The sequence below is a fragment of the Malus sylvestris genome, chromosome 8 (genome assembly GCF_916048215.2).
Source record: "Malus sylvestris chromosome 8, drMalSylv7.2, whole genome shotgun sequence".
Taxonomy (NCBI): Eukaryota; Viridiplantae; Streptophyta; class Magnoliopsida; order Rosales; family Rosaceae; genus Malus; species Malus sylvestris.
Window position 1 is genome coordinate 17,407,779 of NC_062267.1, and position 10,452 is coordinate 17,418,230.

A 10,452-nucleotide genomic window follows, 5' to 3' on the forward strand; every position below is an offset into this window, starting at 1 on the left:
TTTAAGTTCTGACCTAATTTTTGTTTCTTGTTTCTTAGGTACTAATGTATGACTAGAAGCTCTCAACCGATTCGTACAAACATCTTGGATTTTGACGACGATTTTGAGAGGAAGTTAAGGAGAGCTAGGAACCAGCAAGAGCATCATCCAACCAGTTCCGAATCTGACCTTGAAGAAAACGTACAACAAGAGGAGGAGGAAGCCACGGCAGGGATATTTGAAGAAGTCCAAGGCATGGCCATGGACAATCGTACACTCAAGGAGCTTTCCGCCTCGGGTTTGGATAATGCCGCGCCCTTGTGCATTCAATACCCCATGGCTGCCCAAGGTAAGACAGATGAGTTTGAATTAAAGTCAAGTTTACTTCATCATATTCCTAAATACCATGGCTTGTCCATGGAAGATCCTAACAAACATTTGAAAGAATTTGAAGTAGTTTGCTCTAGTATGACTCCCGTCAATGTTGACGGAAATATCTTGAAGATGAAGGCTTTTCCATTCTCTTTGATGGATAAAGCCAAGGATTGGTTATATGAGTTAGCTCCCGGAACTGTCACATCGTGGGAAAGTATGAAGAGAGCGTTCTTGGAGAAGTTCTTTCCAACTTCTCGCATCATCCTCCTCCGCAAAAAGATAAGCGGAATTCAGCAAGAAGAAGGTGAGTCTTTTCCTACATATTATGAACGGTTTAAATCACTTGTTGCTTCTTGTCCACAGCATCAGATGAAGGAGGAGTTACTGTTGCAATACTTCTACGAGGGTCTCCTACCTCTAGAACGTCAAATGCTTGATTGATGCTTCGGCGGGGGGAGCATTGGTGGACAAGACACCCATGGCTGCCAAGGTCTTGATTGCTAATAGAGCGTTGAACGCTCAACAGTACGAAGGTGTAGGCCAAAGAGGACCCCCACGGCACCAAGTACATGAGGTAAGTTCGACTTCCGATCTTCATTCACAATTGGCTAATCTTACTTCTCTTGTGTCTCAGATGGCCGAGGGCATGAAGATGCAAGGAACAACTGTATGTGGCGTATGTTCCATCCAAGGACATGTCTCTGAAAAATGTCCACAGTTGATTGAGAATGGCGGATGGGAGAGTGCGAATGCCATTGGGTTTCAAGGCAAAAATCAGTCAAGGCATGATCCATACTCCAACACGTATAATCCGGGGTGGCGAGACCATCCAAACTTCAAGTGGAGGGATCCCCAGCAACCTCAGAACCAAGGAGGCTTTAGGCAACAACCCCCGGGGTTCTTTCCCAAAACCTACGGCCCACCCCAAAATCAAGCCCAATCCGGCCCAAGTGCCTCAGGTACGTCTCTTGACAATGATGCACTTCTTAAGATACTAACTAAGTTGTCTAATGGGCAGGAAGATCAAGCTAAGGCTATGCAAAACCAAGATAAAAGGGTGGATCAACTTGAGAAACAAATTGGGCAGATTGCCGAGTTTGTAGGTAAGTTTCGAGATCCCGGACAACTCCCTAGTTCCACCATTCCAAATCCGAAGGGAGGTTTCGAAAGTGCCAAAGCTATCACCCTAAGAAGTGGTAAGGAAGTTGGGGCAGGTCCTACACCAAAAACAGGTCATAATGAGGATGAACTTTTGGAAATGGAAGAGGAGGCATCAAAGCAGCCCACGGCAAAGGTGGTTCCACCTTTGCCGCAAGTCCCTAATGTCCCAAATCTGCCCAATTCGTCCCACAAAGGTAAGAATGTGTCCAATTCAGTTCATACTAATGTTTTCCCGTCAAATGTGCCTTTTCCTAGTAGGTTCATGCAAACGAAGAAAGAAGAGGCAGAAAAGGATATCCTTGAAACCTTTAGGAAAGTTCAAGTTAACATACCTTTGTTAGATGCAATCAAGCAAGTTCCGAGGTATGCTAAGTTCTTGAAGGAGTTGTGTACCACGAGGAAGAGGATGGCGACCAAGGAAGTGGTCAAGGTAGGTGAGAATGTGTCCGCCATCTTGCAACGCAAATTACCTCCCAAATGTAAAGATCCAGGTAGCTTTACCATTCCTTGTGTTATTGGGAACAATAGGTTTGAATCTGCCATGCTTGATTTAGGTGCTTCTATAAATGTTATGCCATATTCCATTTATGCATCTATGAACTTAGGAGCGTTGAAAAATGATGGGGTAATAATACAATTGGCCGATAGATCTAACGCCTATCCAAAGGGAGTTTTGGAAGATGTTCTTGTGCAGGTTAATCATTTAGTCTTCCCGGCGGATTTCTATGTCCTTGAAATGGATGATTCAGACCATGCTCCTACGCTGCCCATTCTACTTGGAAGGCCATTCATGAAGACGGCCCGGACGAAGATTGACGTGTATAGTGGGACTTTGTCCATGGAATTTGATGGGGAAGTTGTTAATTTTAATCTTTCTGATTCCATTAAATACCCTAGTGAGGACCATTCATGTTTCTCTATTGATATAATTGACTCTTTGGCGCAGGGATATCTCGACGATTTGAATGACGATGCGCTTGAAAAAGTCATTACACGAGGAATGGAAATTACAACCAAGGGGGCAGATTCTAGTGTACCCCACGGCATGCTTGGACTAGGCTATGCCGTGCCCCCTAGTGAGGAATTACTTGAAGTTGTGGCTGCCCTTGAGTCCTCACCTAAGCTTGATGGTAAGTATATTACCCGTGAGTCCATTCCCATTTCGACTAACAAATTGCTTCCATCCATAATTCAGGCACCTATCCTTGAACTCAAGCCTTTGCCAAGCCATTTGAAGTACATTTTCTTGGGAGAAAATGAAACACTACCTGCCATTATTTCCTCTTCCCTCACGGCACAAGAGGAGGAGAAGTTGCGTCGCGTTTTGAAGGAGTTCAAATCTGCTCTAGGTTGGACATTGGCCGACATCAAAGGTATAAGCCCTACGACTTGTATGCATCACATATTTCTTGAGGAGGGGGCCAAACCAACTAGAGAGGCTCAACGCCGTCTCAACCCTCCGATGATGGAAGTAGTGAAAAAGGAGATCATAAAGCTTCTAGATTGTGGGGTTATCTATCCAATCTCGGATAGTAGGTGGGTTTCGCCGGTTCAGTGCGTACCAAAGAAATCAGGAGTGACGGTGGTAGCTAATGCTGAGAATGAGCTTGTCCCTCAACGGATTCAAACCGGTTGGAGGGTGTGCATTGACTATAGGAAGCTAAACACCACAACGAGGAAGGACCACTTCCCATTGCCGTTCATTGACCAAATGCTCGAGAGGTTAGCGGGTTATGCTTTTTATTGTTTTCTTGATGGTTATTCTGGTTATAATCAAATTGTCATTTCACCCGAGGACCAAGAAAAAACCACTTTTACATGCCCGTTTGGTACGTTTGCATATCGTCGCATGCCTTTTGGTTTATGTAATGCACCTGCTACATTTCAAAGATGTATGATGAGCATATTTTCTGATCATGTAGAAAAGATAATTGAAGTGTTTATGGATGATTTTAGCGTATTTGGTGATTCGTTTGATAGTTGTTTGCATAATCTAAGTGTGATCCTAAAACGTTGTGTGGAAACTAACCTTGTACTTAATTGGGAAAAGTGTCATTTTATGGTTAAACAAGGTATCGTTTTAGGTCATATAATCTCTGAAAAGGGTATTGAGGTTGATAAGGCGAAAATAGATCTTGTACGTCACTTACCCTCTCCGACTTCGGTTAGAGAGGTTCGTTCGTTTCTTGGCCATGCAGGATTTTATCGTAGGTTTATTAAAGATTTCTCGAAGATAGCACAACCTCTTTGCCGACTCCTACAAAAAGAAGTGGCGTTTGAATTCACCAAGGAGTGCATGGCATCATTCAACCAACTCAAGGAGTTGTTGACCACGGCACCCATCATTGTTCCACCGGATTGGAGTCTACCTTTCGAGCTCATGTGTGATGCGTCCGACTATGCTCTAGGAGCTGTTTTAGGACAAAGAAAGGACAAGAGGCCGCATGTCATTTACTACGCCTCACGGACGTTGAACGATGCACAATTGAACTACTCCACTACGGAAAAAGAACTTCTTGCCGTTGTCTTTGCTTTAGATAAATTTCGATCATATTTAATTGGAACTAAAGTAATTGTTTTCACTGATCATGCAGCTCTGAAGTACTTGCTCACCAAAAAGGAAGCCAAGCCACGGCTAATTCGATGGATATTATTACTTCAAGAGTTCGACATAGAGATTCGGGACAAGAAGGGAAGTGAGAACGTGGTGGCTGACCACCTAAGCCGAATGGTGCATAATGAGGAGTTGGTGCCGATTTTGGAGACATTCCCCGATGAACAATTGCTGTCCATTAAGGTTAGTGCACCTTGGTATGCCGATATTGTTAATTTTTTGGTGTCAAAACGTATTCCAAGTGAGTTCACTAGGCACCAACGTGATAAACTTAGGCATGATGCACGGTTTTATGTGTGGGATGATCCGTACTTATGGAAATTTTGCCCCGATCAGATTATACGTCGTTGTGTGCACGATTCTGAATGTCATTCAATTTTGAGTTTTTGTCACACATATGCATGTGGAGGGCACTTTGGTACACAACGCACAGCCCTTAAGGTGTTACAATGTGGATTTTATTGGCCTAGTATTTTTAAAGATGCTAAAACTTTTTGCTTAACATGTGATAAATGCCAACGAATGGGTGGTATTAGTGCTAGGGACCAAATGCCGCAGGTTTCTATCCTAAATGTTGAAATTTTTGATGTTTGGGGTATTGATTTTATGGGTCCTTTTCCTTCTTCGTATGGTTTTACATATATTTTGCTTGCGGTTGATTATGTGTCGAAGTGGGTGGAAGCAAAGGCCACCCGAACTAATGATTCTAAAGTGGTTGCAGATTTTATTAGAACTAACATTTTTGCAAGGTTCGGAATGCCACGAGTGATCATTAGTGACGGAGGGTCACACTTTTGCAATCGGACTATTGAAGCGTTATTGAGGAAATACAGTGTCACCCATAAGGTTTCTACACCTTACCATCCTCAAACTAATGGGCAAGCCGAGGTTTCTAACCGTGAGATCAAGCAAATCCTAGAGAAGACCGTTGGGCCAACAAGGAAGGATTGGAGCTTACGGTTAGATGATGCACTTTGGGCGTATCGTACGGCGTACAAAACCCCCATTGGGATGTCCCCCTTCCGACTTGTCTATGGCAAGGCGTGCCATCTTCCTGTTGAATTGGAGCACAAAGCACTTTGGGCCATTAAGAAGTTTAACATGAACCTCGAGGAAGCAGGAAGTCAAAGGAGATTGCAATTGAATGAGCTTGATGAGATACGGCTTGAGGCGTACGATAATGCAAGCATTTACAAGCAAAAGACCAAAGCTTTCCATGACAACATGATCCGTGGGAAATCATTCTCAATTGGGCAGAAAGTGCTATTGTTCAATTCCCGTTTACGGTTGTTTCCCGGTAAGTTACGTTCTAAGTGGATTGGACCGTTTGTTATTACTAACATATCTTCTTATGGTGCCATCCAGATTCAAAGTCTCAAAACAGGTCATGAATTCCAAGTGAACGGACATCGTTTGAAGCCATATTTTGAGAACTTTGTCGAACAAACCGTGGATGATATTTCTTTGGGTGCCGTGGGCACAAATGGAGAATGAATGGGTTTTTCGTCCGGCTGTACGACGTTAAAGAAAGCGCTACTTGGGAGGCAACCCATGCAATTCAACAAAGGAAGCCCAAGGAATCACTCCAATTCCAGATTTGCGTTCCTAAACCCTTCCCTTTGTTGTTTATTTCTAATCTGCCTATTTAGTTGTTTTAGTTGCTGTTTGTGTGTTCTTGTTGTTTAGTGCGATTTTATGCTTGAAACATTGAGGACAATGTTTGATTTAAGTGTGGGGGGGTAACTAAGTGTTTTAGATGCAAATTCGTGGGATTTTATCACCCTAAACTTGAAGACTTGTTCCTTGCTGTTTTTAAGTGTTTTTGAGAAGTTTTGAGGTGTTTTAGTGTGTTTTGAAGTAAAAATCCGAAAATTACATAAAAATTTGAAAAATTTGTTTTAAAAACCCAAAAAGAGTTGTTTTTGTGTGTTTGTTTGTGTCTTAGGGTACCTTCCAACACAATGATGAGGATTCGGTTTGTAATTACATGGCTGTTAAAGAGAGTGATTAACATGGATGAAAGTTTGATTTACTCTTTGTTATGCTTAGTTGTGGTTATAACTTATGAATTCACATGCAATCATAAAAGAAAAAAAATTAGTTTTTGTAACATGCTTGAAGGAAGAAACTCAAACTAACGCTACAACCTTGTAAGACTTGAGCCTAAACGTTTATTTGGAGAGTTAAAATCTGTGCATTCTTTGTTTTCTAAGTCGTTGCATGATCTCATTATTCTTTGCTTGGGTGCTACTTAGAAGGCGTTTCATCATTTAGTTCCAAATGCTAGAACTCATGCCCATTTCATTCAAAGCATGTTATTGATTTGCATAACACATATTCAAGATGAAGTTGTGTAGTTACCACCACCTTAGCCAAATGCCGTGTGCCCTATGTCATTGTGATTTGTAGGTTTTAACCCCATTGAGCCTTGTTAGCCTTCGTTATTTGTTAACCCATGTTTTCCTCACCTAGCCTAGTTTAGGACCATCCAAACCCTTGTTCTTAAAGCATAGTAAAGCATGATTCAAATTGAATTCCTTTTGATTTATGTTGGCAGAAAACTAGTGTGGGGGAAGTATTTCTTTTGTGATTTTGTGTGCCATAGGCACGTGTGGAAAGAGAAAAGAAAATAAAAAATTCGTGGAAAAAGAAAAAATGAAGAAAAAAAAAAAATATGAAAAGTGTGAAAAAGAGTTGAAAAGTTGAGAAAAAGAGTTCCAAAGTATTGTTTGTTGAAGTAAGGGTCCAAAACAATGAATTCGGCCCTAAGGAGTTGTTTAAATCTTTCCCTTGTGTTTTAAAGTTAATTTCTGCACTCTAAGTGAATTCTAAGTCTCAATTTCATTGCTTTGCTTACTATTGCTTGAAGAACGTTTGTTTTCCTTATCCTTTCCTTGTTAACCAACACCCCAAGCCCCATTACAACCCTTAACTTCTATCTTGAGTGTTATGTGTTTCAATTTGTGGAGTTTGAATTTGGTATGAGCATATGGTGTCACTGGTTCTCGCATCTAAGTAGTAGCATTCCATTCATGAGATCATATCTAAACATGCTTCATAACTCTAGAAATTGCGTTCTTTGTGATACATTTATGTGAGCATTCGTTTTCATTTCTACATCAATCTTCTCACATATGACTAGTGTAGGGTGTGGAGTTAGAAAATCTGAGTGAAAATAGAGTGTATATCTTGTAAGGAATTGAGGGAATTCTCTAAGGCATGTTACTACATTCAAAGCATTGTTTTGATTGATTACTTGTGAATTAGTAAGTGGTGGCTTTAATTAAGTATGTGCTTGTGTAAAGATGACTCAAATTTGTGGGGATAACAATCTTTAACATGTCATGTGCATTGGAAATCCCTGAGGCAATTGTTGGAAGGTTTAGGTTTTGTTTTGGTTAGTTTGTTTCATTTTGTTTTCTTTCTTTTGTTTGTTTTGCTCGAGGACTAGCAAAAGCTAAGTGTGGGGGAATTTGATAGGAGCATATTTATGCGCCTTAGTTAGCTAGTTCTTATGCATCTTTGTTATGTTTTCTTCGTTAAAGTAGTCTTTTAAGCTACTTTCTTGTGTTTTCAGGTTTAGCGGACGTATTACATGAAATGATGCAGTTTGGAGCTTTTGGAGCAGAAAGTGAGCTTGAAGTAAAAAGGACATGCTTGGAACGCAAGGTTGGGATGAAATTGAAGAGTTGAAGATTTGAGGTTTCCTACTTGAAGTAGGAAAGCTAAGCCTAAAAGTTTCCATTTTGGGTTGATCTTTCCTAAATCGGAATTGGCAACCAAAGTTTCTAAAGTTGGAAGTTTCTATTCTTGGAGGTTTCCATTTTCGTGAGTTTCTATTCTCGGTTTTGGGCTTTTGGATGACCCATCCTTAACTCTTGGACCTATGCCGTACCTAAACCCTAACCCTAGCCCATTGTTTCAGCCGCACCTAGGCCTTGTTCACATGCAAAAATCTGATTGGAAATCCCTAAGCCTATGCCGCACCTTTCCATCCAAAAAGCCCTATTTTACAAACCTTAACCCTAGCCCATTGTTCTAATCTGAATTGCTAGGGTTTTTAAGTGCCTATATATATATATTTCTACACCCTAGCCGCACATCTTCTTCCCTCTCCATAAAAATCAGAAAACTACATCCCTTTCCCCACCTTGCCGCAGCCACCATCACCCAAATCCCTACCTTGCCGCAGCCATTCATCCATTCCAGCCACCATCCTCCACCTTTAGACACCATTCCACACCTCCATAACTCTTTCCCACACCTTGCCGCACCACCCTACCATCCTAACTCCATTCTAAAAAAACCAAAAACACATCCAGAAACTCCATTCACGCCAGAACCTGTCCCTCACCCTTGCCGAGCCCAACCTTCACCCAACTCCATATTTTCTGACCCCAAACCTTCCTAGCCGTGCCCTACACCTATCCTAGATAGTTTTCCACCATTCTCCCTCATCCAAAACCATCCAAAAACCCCCTAACCCTCACTGCCGCAGCAAGGAGAAGAAGAAAGAGGAGCTTTCTGTGCAGATTTCAAAGTGGACTTCCTTGGCATTTTAGGTGTAATCTTTCTTATGTCTTCGATGTTTCAATTCAATAAACTTTGTGTTGTGAGTATGAGGAACTAAACCCCCTTAGTTGGGGGGTGATTCGAAACCATGTACATGCTTGCAATTTGATTCGATTACATTCAGTTGTTATTTCATAAGTTGTGGATTCAATTCGTTCATCTATTTGATTGATACTTATTTATGTATGTTGATTGAGAGTGCACACTTAGTTTTCATGCATGAATATGATGCTAGATTATGAGGGAGTTTCACCTAATAGTTATAATCTTATAATCACAAGTAGTGAAGATCAATTGAAAACGATCGCGTTGAATGAATTCTTAGCATAAGTTTCATGCAATTCATAGTAACAAATGCTTCGTCAATGCTTATGTTTTTCATAAAACGTAATGATTCTTGCTTGTATCTCTATTATGCAATTCATGTAGGGAACTTGTAGGGAATGTTTTGAGTTGTCGTATGCAATCATCCAACTTGATAAATTCTGGAAAAACTGAGGGTTAATTAGTGCAATTCACGGTTAACTTGGGGCGTTGAGTATTCATAGTTTATCGGAAGAACAACTGAAAATCGTTTTGTTTGCAAGTGTGACATGTGTGGAGAAGAACCTCCTAACTAGCCTTTTATCCATCCTTTTCACCAAAATCGTTTTTACAATCTGTGTTAATTAAAGTTTCTGTTTTGTTTTCAATTTCTGTCCAAAACTATTCCCCCTTTATTTTGAAGTCTTAGATTAGTTAGAAAGTGTTTTGATTTGTGTTTCTAGGTGTTTTGATTCAAGTTTTCAACCAATTTCGTCCAGATTAGTGTAAGTGCTCAAAACTGCCCAGAAAGTGGTTTTTAGGCAGTTTTGAGCCTTCTAGTTGCTGTTTTAAGTTTTAGGTTTGTTTAAGTGTTTTAACTTTTAGTTTTGCATTCTTTGAGTCTAGTTTAGTGTTTTTAACTTTGTTTTTGAGTGTTTAAGTCAGTTTCCAAGCGTTTAGCAATCCCTCCTAATCCCCGGTCTAGAACGATCCCTACTTACATCTTTACTACAATTTGACAAAAAGAGGGTTTAATTTGTGTGCTTAATATATTTCGCATCAGCTACCTGCAAGGAAAGTTCATGATTAGAATTTGTTTCATACACTCCAACTTTCTTACCCCTTAGATCTTTGTGTTGAGCATTAGACCCCAACATCTCATAAATGTTATATGACTCTTGAGCATTCTTTTTCTTCAAAGCTCCACCTGCTGCATTATCAACAGTTGATTGACATGTTTGGGTTAGTCCATCATAGAAAATTTGCATTTGTAAATGAAAAGGTAACCCATGGTGTGGACATTGCAACAAAAGGCCTTTAAAACGCTCCCAACACTCATTGAAAGGTTCTCCATCATCTTGTTTGAAATTGAAGATTTGTCCCCTTAATGTGGCTGTCTTTTGAGTGGAGAAGAACTTCTCCAAGAACTTCTTAGCCACGGCATCCCAAGTGATGAGGGAACCCGGTGCTAGAGTCATCAACCAACTCTTGGCCCTATCTTTCAATGTGTAAGGAAACACTCTCATCCTCAAATTTGCTTCACTTACTCCCTGCAAAGGTAAACCACTTACAACGTTATAAAATTCCTTAACATGAGCTAAAGGATCTTCATTAGGTAAGCCATAAAAAGAGGGAAGCATATGGAAATGTGAAGATTTAAGATCATAGTTTCTAGCTTCGGTGGGCAGCAAGATGCATGAAGGAGAATTTGGTATGATTGGTTGAGC

At 40.7% G+C, this 10,452-nt stretch overlaps 1 pseudogene; it reads left to right on the forward strand.

Moving 5' to 3' along the window:
* The first annotated feature begins 10,009 nt into the window (after window positions 1–10,009).
* On the forward strand, window positions 10,010–10,120 carry LOC126633622 (small nucleolar RNA R71; annotated as a pseudogene).
* Window positions 10,121–10,452: the final 332 nt, after the last annotated feature.